This window comes from Peromyscus californicus, unplaced genomic scaffold (assembly GCF_007827085.1).
Source record: "Peromyscus californicus insignis strain IS unplaced genomic scaffold, ASM782708v3 Scaffold_11__1_contigs__length_118956290, whole genome shotgun sequence".
Classification (NCBI taxonomy): Eukaryota; Metazoa; Chordata; class Mammalia; order Rodentia; family Cricetidae; genus Peromyscus; species Peromyscus californicus.
Genome location: NW_026294402.1, coordinates 30,457,673 through 30,475,294, shown reverse-complemented (window position 1 = coordinate 30,475,294; position 17,622 = coordinate 30,457,673). Strand labels below are relative to the sequence as shown.

Here is a 17,622-nt window from a genome sequence, read left to right as displayed (position 1 = left end):
ATCTGTCTACCTCTGCCTCCAGAGTGCTGGGATTAAAGGTGTGTGCCACCACTGCCTGTTTTTTTTTTTTTTTTTGCATGTTTAATAAGAGCATAATTATACATATCATATTGTGATTTCAGGGCAAGTTCACCTCCATTGCCTCATTCAGTACTAACAACAGCCCTTTGAATAAGCTCAGTTATTTCCATTGATTTTTCTTTTTCCAGTAAGAAAAGGAAAGGTATTTAGTGGCAGAGGCAAGATTGGAACTCAGGTCTCCAGGAGCAAAAAAAAGCCGATTCCTTTAAGCTCAATTTTAATGGCAGAAGGATTTTTCCATGGTCCTTAGCAAGAAGTGTGAACTTGTCTTCGAACCTACTTTGGTGAAGACTGAGCTAAGTTTGGAGGCTGGGCTGTTTCTTGGATCAGCTTGCCACACACATCTATTCACTCAGGGCAGCTGCTGTTTCTCATGGGGCAGTTTTTCCTTTGCAAAATAGGAATCTTCCTTCTTCTTCTTTTTGACTTGCCCAACACAGAAGACATAGGTATTGTGTTCTCTCTTCCCAGCTTAGTTACAGGACATGATATGTAATAAATATTTGTTGAATGAATACGTGACTGACAGGCCAAAGGCACCATTCAAATAAAACTAGGCTTTGGTGCGATGCCAAAGAGCTTCTGCCCGTGCAAGGTATAATTTAGGTGGAAACCGTCACCAATGGAAGAAGCTGGAAGCCGACTCTTCATTTTGTTTCTACAAAGCAGAACTTGTGAACTGGAGGTTTCCATCAGGTAAGACCTCCAGCTTCCCCTGAAGATGACTAAACTGCTACTTCACAGGAACCCTGGGCACTTACTGCCAGTTCTTCATATCTTGAATGTAGTCACATCCTGTGCCGCCTGGTTCTTGAAGGGAGTCCAGCGTTAAGTCTTCTCTCTGCAGCTGGACAGTAAGCTTCCTGAGGACAAGAACTGGACCTGACACTTTCCTTGGGGCCACAGGGTGTTCGTGCTAGAAACTGGGTAACACTGCTGACTCCTGAAAAGGTCAGTCCTGCAGGCGGGGTGGTTTCTGCACTGTTCTTCAGTCCAGGCAATTCTAGAGCCCAAGGAATCAGGGTTAAAGGCTTGACGGGGTTTCCCCTGGAGACAGGATGCCTGGCGCCTTCAGCAAGAACGGAAACTGAGAAGTTATCCGAGGCTAAGGCAGGCTATACAAGGGAGGGTGCAGAGGGGGCAGTTTGGGGCGCCCGGGCCAGCCTGGGACAGAGGAAAGGCCCGCCAATCGGTTTAGGTCAGCTGACTGCCATGAGGGCATGGGGGTATATTGGAAGGACGGACTCCCACTCCTGTAGCTCAGTTACAGTAGAGAGAAAAGGACACTTCTCACCGCGCGGGGACAGCAAAGAAGCCTTTCTTGGGCCTCATTGTTCCCAGGAGAGTGTGGGATCACTACGTTGGGCATACTCATCTTGGCGCCAGTCACAGGCAGCGCTTGCCCTGGGCCTGCCCTCACCCGATCCGGCCTCCCGCACCCGGGCACCCCGGGCGCTTCTCTCCGGACCTCGGAGGCCTCCACACACCAACCGCAGTCGTCTGGGGGCCTCGCGCCCCCGCCCTCCCTCCTGCGCGCGCCCACCCTCCCTCCTGCGCGCCCTCCTTCCACCGCGCCCTCCCTCCCTCGGCGCGCCCTCCCTCCAGCGCCGCGTTCTCGGCAGTCGGCTTCCCGGCCGTGTGCGCAAGCGTGTCCGGCCCCTTCCCCGCCCCCCGCCCGAGCCCCGGCCCCCGCCTCCCCTTCAGGAGGACTTGCCCGCTCCCAGGCCGGCCCCGCTCCCGGGACAGGGACCGGGCCGAGCGGAGCCGCTGCGCCAGTGCTGCCCCGCCAGCACGGGCGCCTAGCGGATCGGAGCTGCGCGCGGATCTACCTCGCCCCGCCCCGCTCCACCCGCAAGGGTGAGTACGCGGCGGCCCGGCTCTGGGGCCCCGCGGCGGCGGAGGGCGGGGAGCGTCGGGGCTGCCGGGGCGGCCGGGGCTCCAGCCTCGCGCCACGGCTTGGGGAGGTGGTCGGGCCCGGCACGTGGACGCCACGCTGCACGGGGTCGATGTGGGGCGGCCACAGCCCTGGGGAGCTGGGTCTTTTTTTTTTTCCTAGACTGGATTTTCGCGGGAAGCCTCATTCGTCTCGCTCTCTTGGAGTGAGCAAACAGGACAATCCTTTGCAAAGTTTCTAACCCCTACCCCTGTCGCTCCTGCGCCCAGGCTGAATAGGTGTCCACCACCTCTAGCATCCTCTGAACTCCAGGACATGTGGGCTGGCTTTGCTAGAGGTGACAAGCTTTGCAGGGTCTGCCTTGTGCTGGAGTTGCAAGGTCGCTGAGCAAAGCCCAAAAGGTGGGCTTGCCAACTGCAGGCTGGTTGTGTCCAAGGAGTCAGCCGAGATATGAGGGCGTCTTTGGGCCTGGGCAGCTGTGCTTCGAAGTTGTCTGGGTGGTGGACTTTGGGAAGGAATAGGACTGAATAGGTTGAGCTAGAGCTGGGGGGGGACAAACCCTTGTCATGTCTGTTCTGGGTGCCTCTCTGAGATCCTTGCTGGCTGGGACCCTGGGCAGACCCTCGATGCCAACGTGTCTGCCATTCCCAGTCCAAAAAAAAAAAAAGGGGTAGACTTTTCTGGTTTATAAGGCCTGATCTGCTGTGTTCTTCATTCTCTGGGCTGGATCCCCAGGACCAGAATTAGAAGGCTAGTACTGCCTGCAGGCTAGGGGTAATTTAGGTTGTCTCTCACAGGGACATGAACCTATACCACAGTGCAGGACCAGTTCTACAGATCTACTTGGCCCCTCCAGGCCTCTACCCAGGAAGTTTTAAATAAACTGATATGTGTAAAGTAAGTACTTTCTTTGGAAAGTCCTGGCGCAGAGGAAGAGTTGTGTATTTGCTATTGAAACGACATCTATAACCTTACTTTCCCAGGCAGTCCGAGAGTGCTGCCTAGAAGGTGCCAGTTACTTAGAGTGTGGGAAATAACTAGACATGTTTTGCTTTGTTGGCAGTTGGCCTGCAAATGCCCTCTGAGAAAGCTGAGGCCACCCACCTTTCCCGAACTTTTTCTGCCTCTGCCCCTCCTCTGAGCACCCCTCATGGCCTATCCTGTTGCATAGGGAGAGCACAGAGAGCACCTTTGGCTGCTTAGTGAAACCCTGCACTCCTTCAGGGCAAGCCAGGAGTTGGGGCCAGCCCCCAAAGACTTCAAGGTGATAGTGGAGATAAAGAGAGGGATGTAGACCGAAGTCATAAAAGTAAATTAGGAACTGGGGGTGTGGCGGAACATTTACCTACAATCCCAGTACTTGGGGGGGCGGGTAGAGAGATAAGGGATGCATTTGTTAAGGTGCTTGGCTGTCTAAACCCGTCAAGTTTGATCCCCTATGCTGTCTAAACTTACCATGGTGGCACATGCCTATAATCCCAGCACTCAGGAGATGGGATGCCAGCACTGGGCAGGTAGATCAGTTCAAGGTCATCTTCTGCTCCATATGTAGTTTGAGGCCAAACGAGGCTGCATGAGACCCTGTCTCAATAATCCCCTTCTGGGGCTAGAGAGATGGTTCAGTGGTTAAGAGCACTGGGTGGTCTTGCAGGGGACCCGGGCTCAATTCTCAGATACCTGTAGAATAGCTAATTCCAGTTCCAGGGGATCTGACACCCTCTTGTGGCTTCTACAGGCACCAGGCATGCATGTAGTGCACATAAATACATGCAGGCAAAACACTCATACACATTTTTTTTTTTCAAAGTTGCCTGCATAGCCTCTAGACTGAAGAGCATCTTGTGGGTCGCTGCTCAGAGAGAGGAAGCCCCCGTGGCACTAGGATTGGAGGCTGGGGGTGAGGAAGCCCCTGGTGCCTTCTAGGCTGTCTTCCCTTCCCTCCCTTGCTCCTTCCCTGCAGCAGTGACTCACCCACGGAGTGCCTTGGCCCCTCTACCCTGCCAGCTGTTTCAGTCTCATAGGATTTCATTTTCCGGGTAGAACTAAGAATCTGCCCATTTCTGGAATTGTCAAAGTTCCTGGGAAGATCCTCCTTTCTTCCCTGGGTAGGGAGGAACAGAGAGGTCGGTCCCACTTCTTAGCACCCTCTTGAGTCATGGCCAGTCAGTCTGCAGTTACTCCACGGGGCTGGCATCTGTCCTTGCTCTGCAGGCTACTCTAGGCCTCTGATCTCTCCTCAAGGTCCCTGCCCCAGGGTTGCCCAGTGAAGTAGAGAACCCTTCCTGTCATAGTGGTCCAGGGTTTGCACCATGCATTGGAGAGAGGACACCGCTCTGCTTCAGATGGTACCAAGCAATTGCAAGCTGTCAGGCTCGGGCTTCGGGAGCGAGGATGGGGCCCTAGGAAGGTCGGAAGGCTGAACCTACAGGTTTTGATCAAAGCAGAGCTGCAGCCACTGGGAGGTAGACATTGGGCGTCGGAGGCAGGGCAGGTGGGGTTCACTCTCCCTTCTCCATTCCCCAGTGGTGAGTCTCGTAGCACCGATGCAGCCTCTTCCCTGCAGTGAGCTGGTGCTGAGTGACAGAGCTCCCCCTTCCCTTTCCTCCGGCCCTCACGACCCTCCTTCTTCCTAAAGACCCCTGACTTTGACGGGAAGTTTTTAGTTTCCACAAGGAAATGGCTAGGATGTGGCTGTAGTCATTAGCCTACACCTCCCTTCATCGGCCTTTCTCAGAGAAGCTTGAGCACATCTGTGTGAGTGTTCAGAGCCCCGCTAGGAGGGGGGACAGTTTCCCTCTTGACACCCCCCTCCCACCTTCTACACCCCTGAGGTGTGTCTGACTAATGCAGGTGGAGGTGGTGGTCACATGCAGCCTCAAAGACTGCTCAAGTCTCAGCCACAGCCCGTTCTGAGATCCACCCAAAGGTTGTGTTGGGCTGTGGCTTTCAGGGTATGGGTGTCCAAAAGCGCAGCTTGTGACCTCCAAAGCTGCTGTGCGGAAGGCTGATATGATTGTCTAGATTCTGAAGCCCTGGGATCTGCTCCAGTCCGGCCAGGAAGGAGGGTGCTGCTGCTAAGAATGAGGTGAGGCATGGGTCTGATTAGATGCTTGGTGAGTGTGAGGATGCCTCAGAGCGGTTGGAGCTTGAGGATATAGTCCTTTCCTCCTGCCTGCAACTTGGCTCAGGCCTGTTCTGGAGTCAGGGGCTCTAGGATCTTGCTTTCGTCTTTGAAGGGAAGCAGCTTGAAGAGTCCAGGGACCAGTTTTGCAAGTGCTGCGCCGAAACACACAGTATTTCTGCTTTGGACCCAAATCTTCCAGGTGTGAGTTCTACGGTAGCTGTGGTGGTGCCGCTTGTACCCATGTCTACCCTGTGTCCTCTCCCACCAGAGCATAATGTCATAATGAAAAGGGACTTAGAGCCAGACATGGTGGCTCTTCCTTGTAATCCTAGTATTTGGGAGGTTGGAGGCAGGAGGACCAGCAAGCTGGAGGCCAGCCTGAATTACATGAGATTTTGACTCAAAAAAATAATTAGGAGGCTGGCGGTGGTGGCGCACGCCTTTGATCCCAGCACTCGGGAGGCAGAGGCAGGCGGATCTCTGTGAGTTTGAGGCCAGCCTGGCCTACAGATCGAGATCCAGGACAGGCACCAAAACAACACAGCTAAACCCTGTCTCGAAAAACAAACAAACAAACAAACAAACAAACAAATTAGGGCTAGCAAGATGCTTCGGTGGGTAAAGCATTTGCTACTTAAGCATGAGGGGCCTGAGTGAGTCCCCTAGACTTGTGGGAGTCCAGACTGGGTAGTGTGCCTCTGTAATTCTAGTACTCTTATAGTGAGGTGGGAGATAGAGACCGGAGAATGGCTGGTAGCTGAAGGGCCACTTAGCTTTGGCATATGCAGTGAACAACAACAAAGAGACCTTGTCTCAAACAAGGTGAAAGGCTGAGATTGTCTTTTGACCTCCACGTATATGCTGTGGTACGTGTCCACAGTGGTGTGTGTACCTGCACATGCTCACGGACACAAACTCACACCAGTTAGTGGAAAACTGTAAACCAGGGAGGGGAGGGGATGCCGCCCAGTACACTCTGTGCCACCTCCTGTAAGCCTCTTTGTAAATGAAGCCCGCTTGTAAATGAAACAGGCTGGGGAAGATGAAAATTACTCTACCAAGGCCACACCACTCATAAACTGTGGAGCGGGGGAGTGACCTGTTTCCAGCGCCCGCACTTTTCAGCCCTGTTTTGTCCACTTCCTAGCTGGAGCTTGTCTTAACCAGTCCCATCAGGGATGGGAAAAGAAAGATGTCAGGGTCACGGTGATTTACTGTCAAAGGGGGAAATACAAACCCGGGCCTCCCTATGCTGCCTGAACTGAAGTCTAGCCCAGAGCTGGGCTTCTCATCCCTTTCAGTGAGGCAGGCAGGCCAGGGCTCTACCCCTCCCTAGCTCCCTCCTTCCCTGCTGGCCCCTCCCAACCCCGCGCCTCTCCGCTTTCCCGCCGGTAATTGCTTCCATCTGCCCCGCCTGCCTGCTCCTTTTCCCTGGAATTGCGGCCGCCGCCCACACGGCTGAAAGTCCTCCTCAGGCAACCGCCGGGACACGTGGGGAAGGGGAGGGGCTCTGCGAGTGTCTGAGCCCGGGAACCCGCCCAGGTCACAGCTCCCGGCAGCGTCTCCTTTACAAAGGATTACCTCTGCCATCCGGTGCTCCGTGATGCCTGGTTCTGGGCTCAGTGCCATAGGGGTACCCCCAAAAGACCCCATCTTTGAGGTCCCTTTGAGGTCGCTGGCCTGGCCCAGGAGGATGGATGCTGGGCATACCCTGGTGTTGGGGATCCTTGGAATTATTGGTGGCACAGCCTGGAGGGCCCTGGAGCTCTGGGAATGGGAAAATAACAGCTACAGTTACTTTGATTCTAAGTGATTGTCACAGAACCCGGGAGAAGAGATGCATATTTTTACCTTGCTATAAAATAAAATGCACAGGCGTGAAGTGCACATTAGCACTCTGTTTATTCCTCTGTCCAAGACTGCACCAGCTGGGCAGGGAGAGAGAAGCCAGCTAGGGACCTTCAGATGGCCACATGCAAAGTTTTAGAAGCATGTGTTTGATGGCCACTGAAGGTCACTGAGACATACCAGTGACCTTGACAGAAGCAAAGGCTGTACAGAGGAGAGGGAGACCGAGAACCAGGAGGTGTGTTCATGGTGTTGAACGGATCTGAACTCCTTTAAGCCCTTTTCCTCCCCGAAGGTTAGAACTTCAAACTCTAGGAACGTGTCTGCCTTGCTCACTGCTGTGTTCTTGTTTGTTGAGACAGGCTCTCACTGTGTAGCCTTACACTATATAGACCAGGCTGGCCTCGAACTCGTAGATCTGCCTGCCTCTGCCTGTGGAGTGCTGGGATTAAATGTGTGAGCCACTGCCCTTGGCTTTCACTGCTATATTCTTATCGCCTGGAATGATGACTAGCAAATAATTGCTTAGTAAACGTTTTTTTTGAGGAGTTAATGGAAAAGTGTAGTTCGGGCTTTCTCGCTTGTCTTTACACTGCCCAGGTCCATCTTGTGTTAGGATAGGCGTTGAGGGTCCTGTATTCAGACACAGGTGGGCAGGAGTCTCCCTAGGAGAACATACCCCATTCTCCACTCCAAGTCCAGCTAGTCACTCCTTTTTAATAACTTTCAGATCTCTGCACAGACTAGTCATAACCTTCACTTCCTGTTCCTGTGTCAACTTCTTGTTATTTGCCCAAGAAGGGCGCCTTGGGGGCTGAGTGCTTAGTTGGGTGGCGTCTGTGGAGTAAGGGGTTTAGTCTCGTTTCTACATACTGGGGTTCCAGGTAAACTCTCCTAAAACTGAGACAGAGGGTTTCTTAGCTTAAAGAAAAAAGTCCCCCCGTCCCAAAGCCCCTGTTCATCTCCACCAAGAGTGTTCCCCTCCTATTCCTGGTAGCATGCCATCCATATGGATCTGTCACCTCTCAGCCTTTGCTCCCACAGTCTTGCCACATGACTTGGTCATCTTGCGTAATGACCATTCTGAATCGCCTTTGTCCTTCAGGTCACCTTGAACCAGTGTTCTGTGAAGGCTCCCTGAGTCCCTCTGCCTCTGCCACTCTGCATCTCACTCCTGTGAGCTTGAGTTCAGAGGGGACCTCTGCGTGTGGGCTGAGCCAAAGGCAGGAGTTGTGAAACCAGGGTATTTGTCTCCCTGGGGACAGGTGGTAGGCTCGCCCAGTTTCCCTCTTTTCCTACCTTCCGCAGCCCTTGTTAGCATTATTTACACCTCCAAGAAATTAACACTCCTTAATGAGATAGCACTTCAGATAACATTCAGTGCCTGGAGTGTAGTACGCTACAAAAGCTGGCTGGCTGGCCTTTTATTCCAGGGAGACTGCCTTTGGGCCCTGGGAGAAGAAGAGCATTGAGCTGGGCAGGAGCTAGGGCCCTATCTGTGCCCTCTGTCCACCCAAGTGAGTTCAGCCAGATCTTGCTTTTGATTTGGTTTTCTAGATTAGAAGTCTGTTGATTGAGGTACAGATACTCATATCTGCCTCACTCAAGCATGGCAACGTACAAGTAAGATAAACATTTCTTCCCCAGGAAGAGACCTCAGAGGTAGGCATTGGTGTTAACTTGCTGGAAGGTCGGGACTTTGTTACCATCCTCTCTCCAGCACTAGCATCCAGCGGGTACCCAGTAAGTGCTCCATATTTCCTTTTGCAAATGATAGAATGGAAGCGCAGAAAGGTCTCAAGAGCATCTCTCCCCAAGGGAGGGAGGGAAGGTGCAGGGCCTAGCCTCAGGTGTGACCCTGATTTTCTCATTCCTGACCCCCCCCCCACACACACACACACACATTCTTGTTCAGCCCATCTGCTTTACATGCTCCCAGTTGTTAAGGCTAATCTCTCCTGGGGCATGGTAGGCCCCTAGGACTTGGTGAGCTAAAATGAATGGTCTGGAAGTGCCCAGTGGCCTGGACTAGACTAGACTGGCCATGTCTATTTGACAGAGCAAGAGCTGAGGGGCTGGAGGAAGAGTGTGCGTTGGTGGAGTGTGGGGACTGTCCTCATCGCCTTGTGGGTTCTTCTGTCCCGATTCATTGCCTCTTCTCTTTCTGGACCCCCCTTTGGCCCCCTCTTTTATCTCTTTCAGCTCTCCAGAGCTCCCAGTCTTGCCTCAGAGGCACCTACTGAAGAGAGCTGACCAGAGTCGGGAGGTTTCTGGCCGGCCTCCTCCTAGGGAGCACACCTTTTGTGTGTATGTGCTTGTAAATGTGTGGGTGAGGGTGTGCATGGGTTACCTGTGTGCAAGAGAGTTTCGGGGCCTGTGTGTGAGCAGAAGCTGGCATGCATTTGTGTGGATCTGCACTCCTTACCTAGGTCATGGTACTTACCAGGGCTTGCTCCTAGTCTAGAGCTTGCTTCTTTGTCCTTGTGACCTTGGCTTTGCACTGAGGCTTTGTTCTCTCTTAGAGACCAGCTGGTTCTTTGCTATGGTCCCACACAGTGGTGACTGATCCTCGGCCACCCATTCAGCTTGCCCAGGGGCCCTGGGGCCAGTGTTTGTCCCGTCTTCCTAAATGGAGGCGTGTAGGGGCTTCCTGCCCAGAGTTTCAATCCTGCCAAGGCAGAGGGAATGGGGAACAGCTGCCTTGGCTGATTGCGGCTCCGTATGGATTTGGTTTGACAACAAAGCTCCCTCTGTGTGTTCTCAGGCCCCTTATGTAACTAGAGTGGGGGCAGGGGAGGTACGGGAGGAGATGGAGACCAGGAGACACCAGGAAGGGGCTTGGGAGACAGGGAAGCTGGTGAGACCACTGAGAGGAAGGCTGAGGGGGAAGAGGGTAGGTTTGGACACCGCAGTCCATTTCCTGCCTCCAGAGGAGGGTAGGGGATGACTTCCAGGTCTAGCACCCTTCCTTTCCATGTTGTCTTCCTCCCCTTGGACCCTTCTCATGGTCAGTGTCAGCTAAGAAAGGGCTCTGGGACCTGTTTGGGAGTGAGGCCAGGTAGGGTTTGGAACCAGGCCTGAGAAGCTGGTCCTTGACCTCACCCTTTAACTGGATAGATTCCTTATAGCCGGGCAGTGGTGGCGCACGCCTTTAATCCCGGCACTCGGGAGGAGGCAGAGGCAGGCGGATCTCCATGAGTTCAAAGCCAGCCTAGTCTACAGAGTGAGTTCCAGAAGAGCCAGGGCTACACAGAGAAACCCTGTCTCAAAAACAAACAAACAAACAAGAAGTGATTCATTTTCTTCCCTGGCCTTTGGGCTTCTGTCTCCTTCTCCTAGACCAGCCCTGCACCATGCCAGGCTGTCCCTCCGGCCCCTTCCCACTCCACTCAGCTTGCTGGCCAACTCCACCTGTGGCCCTGTCCCCTGCAACACCCCGTTCTCTTCTCTACATCACTGTCTCAGCAGCTGTCCAAATCGAGAAGAAAGAAAATATCCTCTCTCGGGAGCAGCTGGACTGATCGACCAGCAAGGCCAGGTGAGCTGGCCAGCGCTAGGTGTGCCCTGGAGTAGGGGTGGGGACCAGAGCTGAGCCTGGGACCTGATCGCTCAATGAACACTAGAAAAGGCCTGGAGAATATGTGGGGTCTCTGGCCTCTCCTGCCTTACAGGGATGCCTACACCCCTATGGGGATTCAGCCTTTTAGAGTATCTCCTGGTCTATTTCTTCTCTGTCCCTCAATTTCTGTGGTTTTTTTTGTTTTTTTTTCTGGTCCCTGTTGTTTATTCTCTTTCTTTACAAACAGCCATTTTTCTGCATCTGGAAAAACGTTGCAAAGGCCATGCACATTCAACCTGTGGGAAAGCATGGTTCCTGAAAGGGTAGGGAGAAGTACTGCTGGCCAAGAAGCCAGTTACCCTGAGCATGTGTTTGGGGCCTAATAGATGGGCGTTTAGTGTATGTTGATCCGTGGCACTGCTGTGGTTGATTTGTGGTCTCTGCCCAGAGGTATTCTGGAGGAAACTTGGGCCTGCTGCCCTAGGGGGAAGTATGGGGGAGGGGGGACGTAGCCTAGATCTGCTGAAGACTCTAGAATCCTCTCCCTAGGCATTGACTGGCTGGAGTCTTATGCTTTAACTGCCTCCTTTTCAGGCCTGGGTGCCGGCATGATCCTGGGAATGCTGAAGCCTCAGACTTGAGCCCACACTCTGTGTGAGCAGGGTGGGTGGGGGGCGAGAGTAGGGGGAGGCAAATGGGGGAAAACCTAGGGGACCTGGGACTTTCTAGGTTTGGTGTTCAGTGAGCTGAGAGGTCAGTCCTTGATATAGATTAGGCACGGATAGAGAGAGGGCTGAATAATCCTGGAGAATGGTGGGCGTCAAGCCAGGAAGAGCCCTCCACTGAACAGCAACCTCTGCCGTGTGCAGGGCTGTGGGCACAGGCTCACCTCTAGTCCTGTAGGGACCCTCCCAAGGAGTCCATCAGTGTGGCCAAAATGCCTCTCCAGGACTTCTGCCCTGTATCTTCCTTCTGTTTATATTCCTGCAGCCACCCCTTTGGTATCCCCCTTCCCGCTGCTTCTGAGGATGACAGGAGGTGCACTTTCCTCTTGAAAGCTGGATTTGGAAAGACAGAGGCAGCAGGATCAGGGATTCCCTTTATCCAACTTTCAAAGGTCCCCAGAGAGCAGATGTAGCCACTCCCTGCTCCTCGAAGCTCTAGGCTCCCTGGCTGTTAGCTCCAGGGACCTTCAGCCAAACAAACAAACAGCAGGAGTCAGGGCTGAAATTGAAGAAACCAGAGAGCAGTGCGCCTGCCACCAAGGCATGGTGGAAGAGAATTCCCTGGCCGATGGGGCCCAGCAGACCTCAGAAGCTGTATGTGGCAGTGGAGTGGGTAGGGGAAGGAATGAGAGCTGTGTTTGTGAGCGCTTGTGTGTGGTGTATGTAGGAGGCCCCTGTGATGCTGTGTGTGTGTGTGTGTGTGTGTGTGTGTGTGTGTGTGTGTGTGTGTGTGTGTGTGTGTTTTTAGTAGTGGCTAGTATGAGAGGTGTGTACAAGTTATTGCCACGCAGGCCAAGTGTAGGTGTTACTGAAGCAAGTTTGAGTGGGGGAGGGGCCACCCGTGCCGCGTGGTTCTTTAATGTGACGGAGCTGTCCGGTGCTCACACAGTCATTTCTACCCTCCCCACAAGGGGCTAGGTGGGTAAGAGATGCCCTGGGTGGTCTCTGAAAACCTGAGTACCAGCCAGCCTGTCGACCCAGAGGATCTGTTGCTCAAGGACTTCAAAGCCTGGTCTTTGTCAGCAGCACCCAGAACATTAGCCATCCTTCCCTGCCCTCATCATCCCCTGCCCTCATCATCTGCTTTTAGGCTGAGGAAAATGTGTGTGTGTGTGTGTGTGTGTGTGTGTGTGTCTGTGTGTGTGTCTGTGTGTCTGCGTGTCTGTGTCCATGTCCAGACAAGCTGATATAGGAAGGGAAGGGCTTGACTTTCCTTCCTCACTCTGCACATCCTTTCTGGGAGGCCCTTGGCTCGAACACCACTGCCCTATCTCTCTCCAGCCTCGCCTTTCAGACTTCCCTGTACCTTTAACCCTGAGTTCTTCCTAGGAATTCAGAAGGGCTCTCCCTATGGATATATAGACTTCCTTGTCCTTGAATTAGGGTTCAAGAACATTCAAGGCCTTTAGTCCACTTAGAGCTGACTAGATATTCTGGGGAGGGGCGGAGGGAGAACGGTCCTACAGAAATGACCAGGATCAGGGGAGGGGCTTCTGACAGCAACCGCTGCTCCCGGGGACTTCCAAATAAGAGCTGGCAGCCAGCAAGAGGTGTGGAGCTCTGAGCGAACCCTTATTCACCTCTGTGGGCATTCTTGGACTACACAGATCTCTATCTTGTATCTGCTTGGAGTCGTAGGTAGCACAGATGGTTCTCAACTTACAAAGGTTTGATTTAAGGTGAAAGGAAAAAGGGAATTATAATGGCATGTGAAGACTTACAAACAAACAAACTTAATGTGTCACACACTGAGAGTTGTGGATTTTGCCCCTTACCAGCCCGGTGATATGCAGGATGGCTGTCTTGTGATGCTGGCAGAGGGCAGCCCCGGGAACCCCGGCCAGCCACATAGTCACAAGATGAACATTGCTGCCCTCCCAGCAGTAGACTGGGTTAAGATAGGATGTTCAGCATATAGAGCGTGGATGTCAGATGCATTTTGGAGCTGCAGTGTTTTTAACTCAGGAGGCTTTTTTGGGGGACATAGCCTCATTGTCAGTCAGGGTACCTCTGCCTGAGCTAGAGAGGGCCATTCAGTGCAGAAGGAGCATTACTCTGGAAGAGGCTGCTTAGTACTGGGTACTGTCTGGAGGGCTGGTGCCTGTACCACCCAGGCTACGAGGGTCTGTCCATGGTCTAGCTGGCTGGTTGCGTAAGCTGGAACCGGCCAAGAGCCTGGGCACTGGCAATCAACTAACTACCAGAGGGACTGCACTTGGAGAGAGAGGAAAGAGTGGGGTGACCTCCCCAGCGCGGGCCCACCCGTCCCTCCGGCAGTAGTGCCTGTGAACCGTGTTGTCAGGTGTGGGTGTGAATGTGGTCCTGGGGTTGTGATCTCAGGCAGGAGGAAATGGACACTCCTCATCATTAAATAAGAATGAAAGAGCAGGAGCACATGAGGTGGTTTAAAAATTAAAAGAAATTACTCACATAAGCTGCAGGATTGTCCCAGGAGTCTTTTAAAATTTAATCCCATGCTGTCACTCCTTTACTAATACCCTGCTGTGACTTTTTATGACATCGAGACAACCCCGCGCTCCTCTGGTGGTCTGTGCAGGGCCTTCGCTCACCTGGTACCCATGGCATCCTTGAGTTGGCTGTCTCTGACCGCCAGAGTCGTATCGGCCTTGTTTCTGTTCTTTACATCTGACTGAGGCGGGGTCCAGAACCTTCGGTCCCTAGCCCGTGTAGATCTCTGGTTAAAACCAGCTTCTGAGAGGGATAGTCCTAACTCGATTGCAGAGGACCTGCCCGGCTATTCTCTGCCCATCACTGCCTTTGGTCAGCGGCTTCACAATATGAGTCATCATTACAGTGCCTTCATTATTTCTCTGCTTGTCATGTCTGTCTCTACTCATGTATAAACTCTCTATATAGGGGCCAGTTGTCTTGTTTATAGCGCTTGACAGTGCCGTGGATGTAGGAAGCTGTGGTCCGAGAGGGCTTCTGTTTCTGCTGTGTGCCCAAACTTGTGGTTGTTTTGTTTTGTTTTGTTTTTTCTCCTAAGACAGAGTTTCTCTGTGTAGCCCTGACTGGCATAGAACTCACTCTGTAAACCATGCTGGCCTTGAACTCAGAGATCCACCTGCCTCTGCCACTCAAATGCTGGAATCAAAGGTGTGTACCACCACCTCCCAGGCCTTGAAGGTATCGCAGTGGGACAGGAGTGTTGTTCTAGACCAGCTCCTCTGAGGAGTAGGTAAGGGAGGTATTGTTCATGACTCTTCTACAGCAACATGTGGGACTCCTCTGTAGGTGACCTTACTGGCCAGCAGCCCTAGAATCAGAGTCATCAGGGCTGGTCAACAGGTGCAGGAGTCAGTTCCTCAGAAACCACTGGTGAGTGTGAGAGTATGAGGAAGTGGTGCTCGAAGGACAAGTAATCATAGCCGCGTTGTCCTTACCAGCTGCTCCCGGGGAGCTCTGGCAAACTCCTGGTCTGTTGACTCCCAGGTCTTTGCAGAAAGTGTTGCTGTCATGTGTGGTATCACTGGCCTATACAGAGTTGTTGCGCACATTAGAAATAACCTCTCCCTCTGGGCATGGCCCAGCTCCAGTACATATGGCCTGCCAAGCAGAGAGAAGGCTGGACACTCCATCCTAGATAGTGTTCGTGTACCCGGTGTGTATTTGTGCTGGTGTCTGTCCTTGGAGTGAGACAAGGAGGAGGAGGAGGAGGAGGAGGAGGAGGAGGAGGAGGAGCAGGAGCAGGAGGAGGAGCAGGAGCAGGAGGAGGTGTTCCATGAGCAAGGCAGGAGCTGCACTCGTGTTCTATGGACTAAGGTCAGCTACTTCCACCTCAGCAATAACCCCGAACGGCCACTGTTCTTTGCCACTTTGAGTCACTCTACCAGACAGAGCTGTGTTTTCATCCTCAGTCACATAGCAGAAGACCTGGTCTGGAGTCTCCTAACCGATAAGTCCAGAATTCAGGTCCAGGTATGTGAGACCCCAACACTGTATTCTTTTGTTGTTGTCGTTTTTGTTTTGTTTTGTTTGTTTGTTTTTCAAGACAGGGTTTCTCTGTACAACAGTCCTGACTGTCCTGGAACTTGCTTTTTAGACCAGGCTGGCCTCGAACTCACAGAACTCCACTTGCCTCTGCTTCCTGAGTGCTGGGATTAAAGGCATCCGCCACCACCACCCGGCTAACACTGTATTCTTAATTATAGTATTTTATTTTCTCTCTCTCTTCTTCCTGCTGAGTTTTTTTTTTTAATTTAAAAGTATATTGTACAGGTTAAAAAGGTCAAACAGCCGATGGGTGTGTGAAAGCAGAGTGTGGTGGTGCACACCTATAATTTTGCAGCCCTTGTAAAAGCTGTCCTCTGTAGCCTGTGCAATGGGAGACCTGCCTTAAACACAGACAGACGGATGGATAGACAGACAGATGGACGGACACACACTCACACACACACTCCACGTACAAGTTTCAACTGGATATACTGGCTCACATCTGTAGTCCTAGAACTGTAGCCCCAGAGGCTGGGGCAGGAGGATTGTGAGTTTGGAGCCACCCCAGACTACACGTAAGATCCTACCTCCACTTAAAGAAAACAACAGCAAAACAACTGGAAAAAAAAAAAACCAAAGCAAGGAATGTGTCTTCCATTCTAAACTCTGGTCTGCTGAGCTGCCGTCTTTCAAGGCGGCCTCTTTCATTGTTTCCTGCATCCTTCCATTTAAATGATCCTTCTGCAGACGTACGTTTGCACACATATGACCCTCTGCTGAAAGTGGATCTGGAGATACCCAGAACACTTCTACCTGCTTCTTGGAATTTAATACTGGACTTGAGGAATCACTTGATGGCAGAACATACAGATTTAGATTCTCTTTCAGCTGCTATCATAGTGTTTGTGATCTCTGGCGCCATACGCATTTAAACAGGTCTGTGTGGCTAGATATTTACATTGTTCCCACTTTTTTCTGATATACGAAGTACTGGGAGGAGTCCAGTGCTGTGGCAAGTACCTATAGTTCCAGCCCCAAAAAGAATGAAGAGAAGGAGTGGCTATACTGATAACAGTGTGGGCAGTACAGTGAAACCTTTCTATAAAAACAATAATAAAATACACATAGATGCCGGGCGGTGGTGGCACACACCTTTAATCTCAGCACTTGGGGAGGCAGAGAGAGGTAGGTGAATCTCTTTGAGTTTGAGGTCAGCCTGGACTACAGAGCGAGCTCTGGGACAGCCAGGGCTGCACAGAGAAACCCTGTCTCCAAACCCCCCCCCCCCACACACACACACACATACACACACACACACACACACACACACACACACACATACACACGATACAGGTGCTCGGTAAGAGTCTTGATAGACAGGTCTCTGTACAAACACAAGACGTCTCTGCAGAGTGAACTTCTGGCAGTGGATTCTTGGGGAACAAGGATGTTGATAGATATTGCTCAATCTCTACCCACAACGTTGACTCTGTTTTCAGTTCCACTGAAGGGGCCCCATTTCCCTTGTACTCCTCCATCACTGTGCACCTCAGACCTCTGTTAGAAAGCAGTGAGAAGATGGTGCCCCAAGCATACTGGAGTTTGGAGTTCTGACTCGGGTGCCGGGGGCTCTAACTCAGAACCTCGTGTATGCTAGACAAGCTCTACCCAGGCTGGGATTTTTACATGCAGATGAGTATCTTCTCATATGTGCTGTTTATAGTCTTCACAGTAGCTGTATGTTCACACCCTTGTTCTACTTCAATTTTATGTTTTATTTTTATGAGGTAGGGTCTCATGTAGCCCAGGCTAACGTCAAAATCACTATGGAGGCAAGAATCACCTTGAACTTCTGATCTGCCTGCTTTCAGTTCTCATGTGCCGAGAGCAGAGATGACGGGCATGAGGCAGCACACCTGGTACATACGGTGGTGAGGACTGAACCTGGGGCTTTGCCCGTGCTGGGCGGACTTCTTCCTACTGAGCCGCATCTCCAGCCCCTTACCTTAAAAACATCACGGACGGGTGTTAACCATCCAAATCATCAAATTAGTAAAAGTGAACATTTTCCCATGTTGTGTCAGACTTTCTTTTCCCTTTAAGAAAGAAAAGGGTGGAGGATTAAAAGGTTGTATGTAGCTCAGTGGTAGAGCACTTACCTAGGATAGAGGAGGACCTAGGTTCAATTCCTTTATACTGCCCGAAAAGAAAGAAAGGGTGAGGTAAGGGCGGGAGGTCAGGAGTGCAAGTCTGTCCTTGGTACATGAGCTCCCATCTAAAAGAAGGAGGAAATGGGGTGAGGGAGAGGAAGAGGGTCAAACTCCACATTAGGTATGAGCCCCAGCATAGGAAGGGAGGGAGGGAGGGAGGAAGGGAGGGAGGGAGGGAGGGAGGGAGGAAGGAAGGGATGGAGGGACAGAGGGAAGCAGGCAGGCAG

General features: G+C 52.2%; 1 protein-coding gene across 6 annotated transcripts in view; it reads left to right on the top strand.

The window, feature by feature from the left end:
* Positions 1–1,750: 1,750 nt before the first annotated feature.
* Positions 1,751–17,622, top strand: part of St3gal4 (ST3 beta-galactoside alpha-2,3-sialyltransferase 4) — a 41,113-nt gene continuing 25,241 nt past the window's right edge. For 3 of the 6 annotated variants that reach the window (XM_052756155.1, XM_052756148.1, XM_052756141.1), the window contains exons 1-2: positions 1,752–1,938; positions 10,287–10,485. The gene's annotated coding sequence lies outside the window, so the exon portion shown is untranslated. Of the gene's footprint in view, positions 1,939–10,286; positions 10,486–17,622 lie in introns of all 6 variants that reach the window. The other 3 variants (XM_052756171.1, XM_052756162.1, XM_052756142.1) reach the window with 2 other exon arrangements.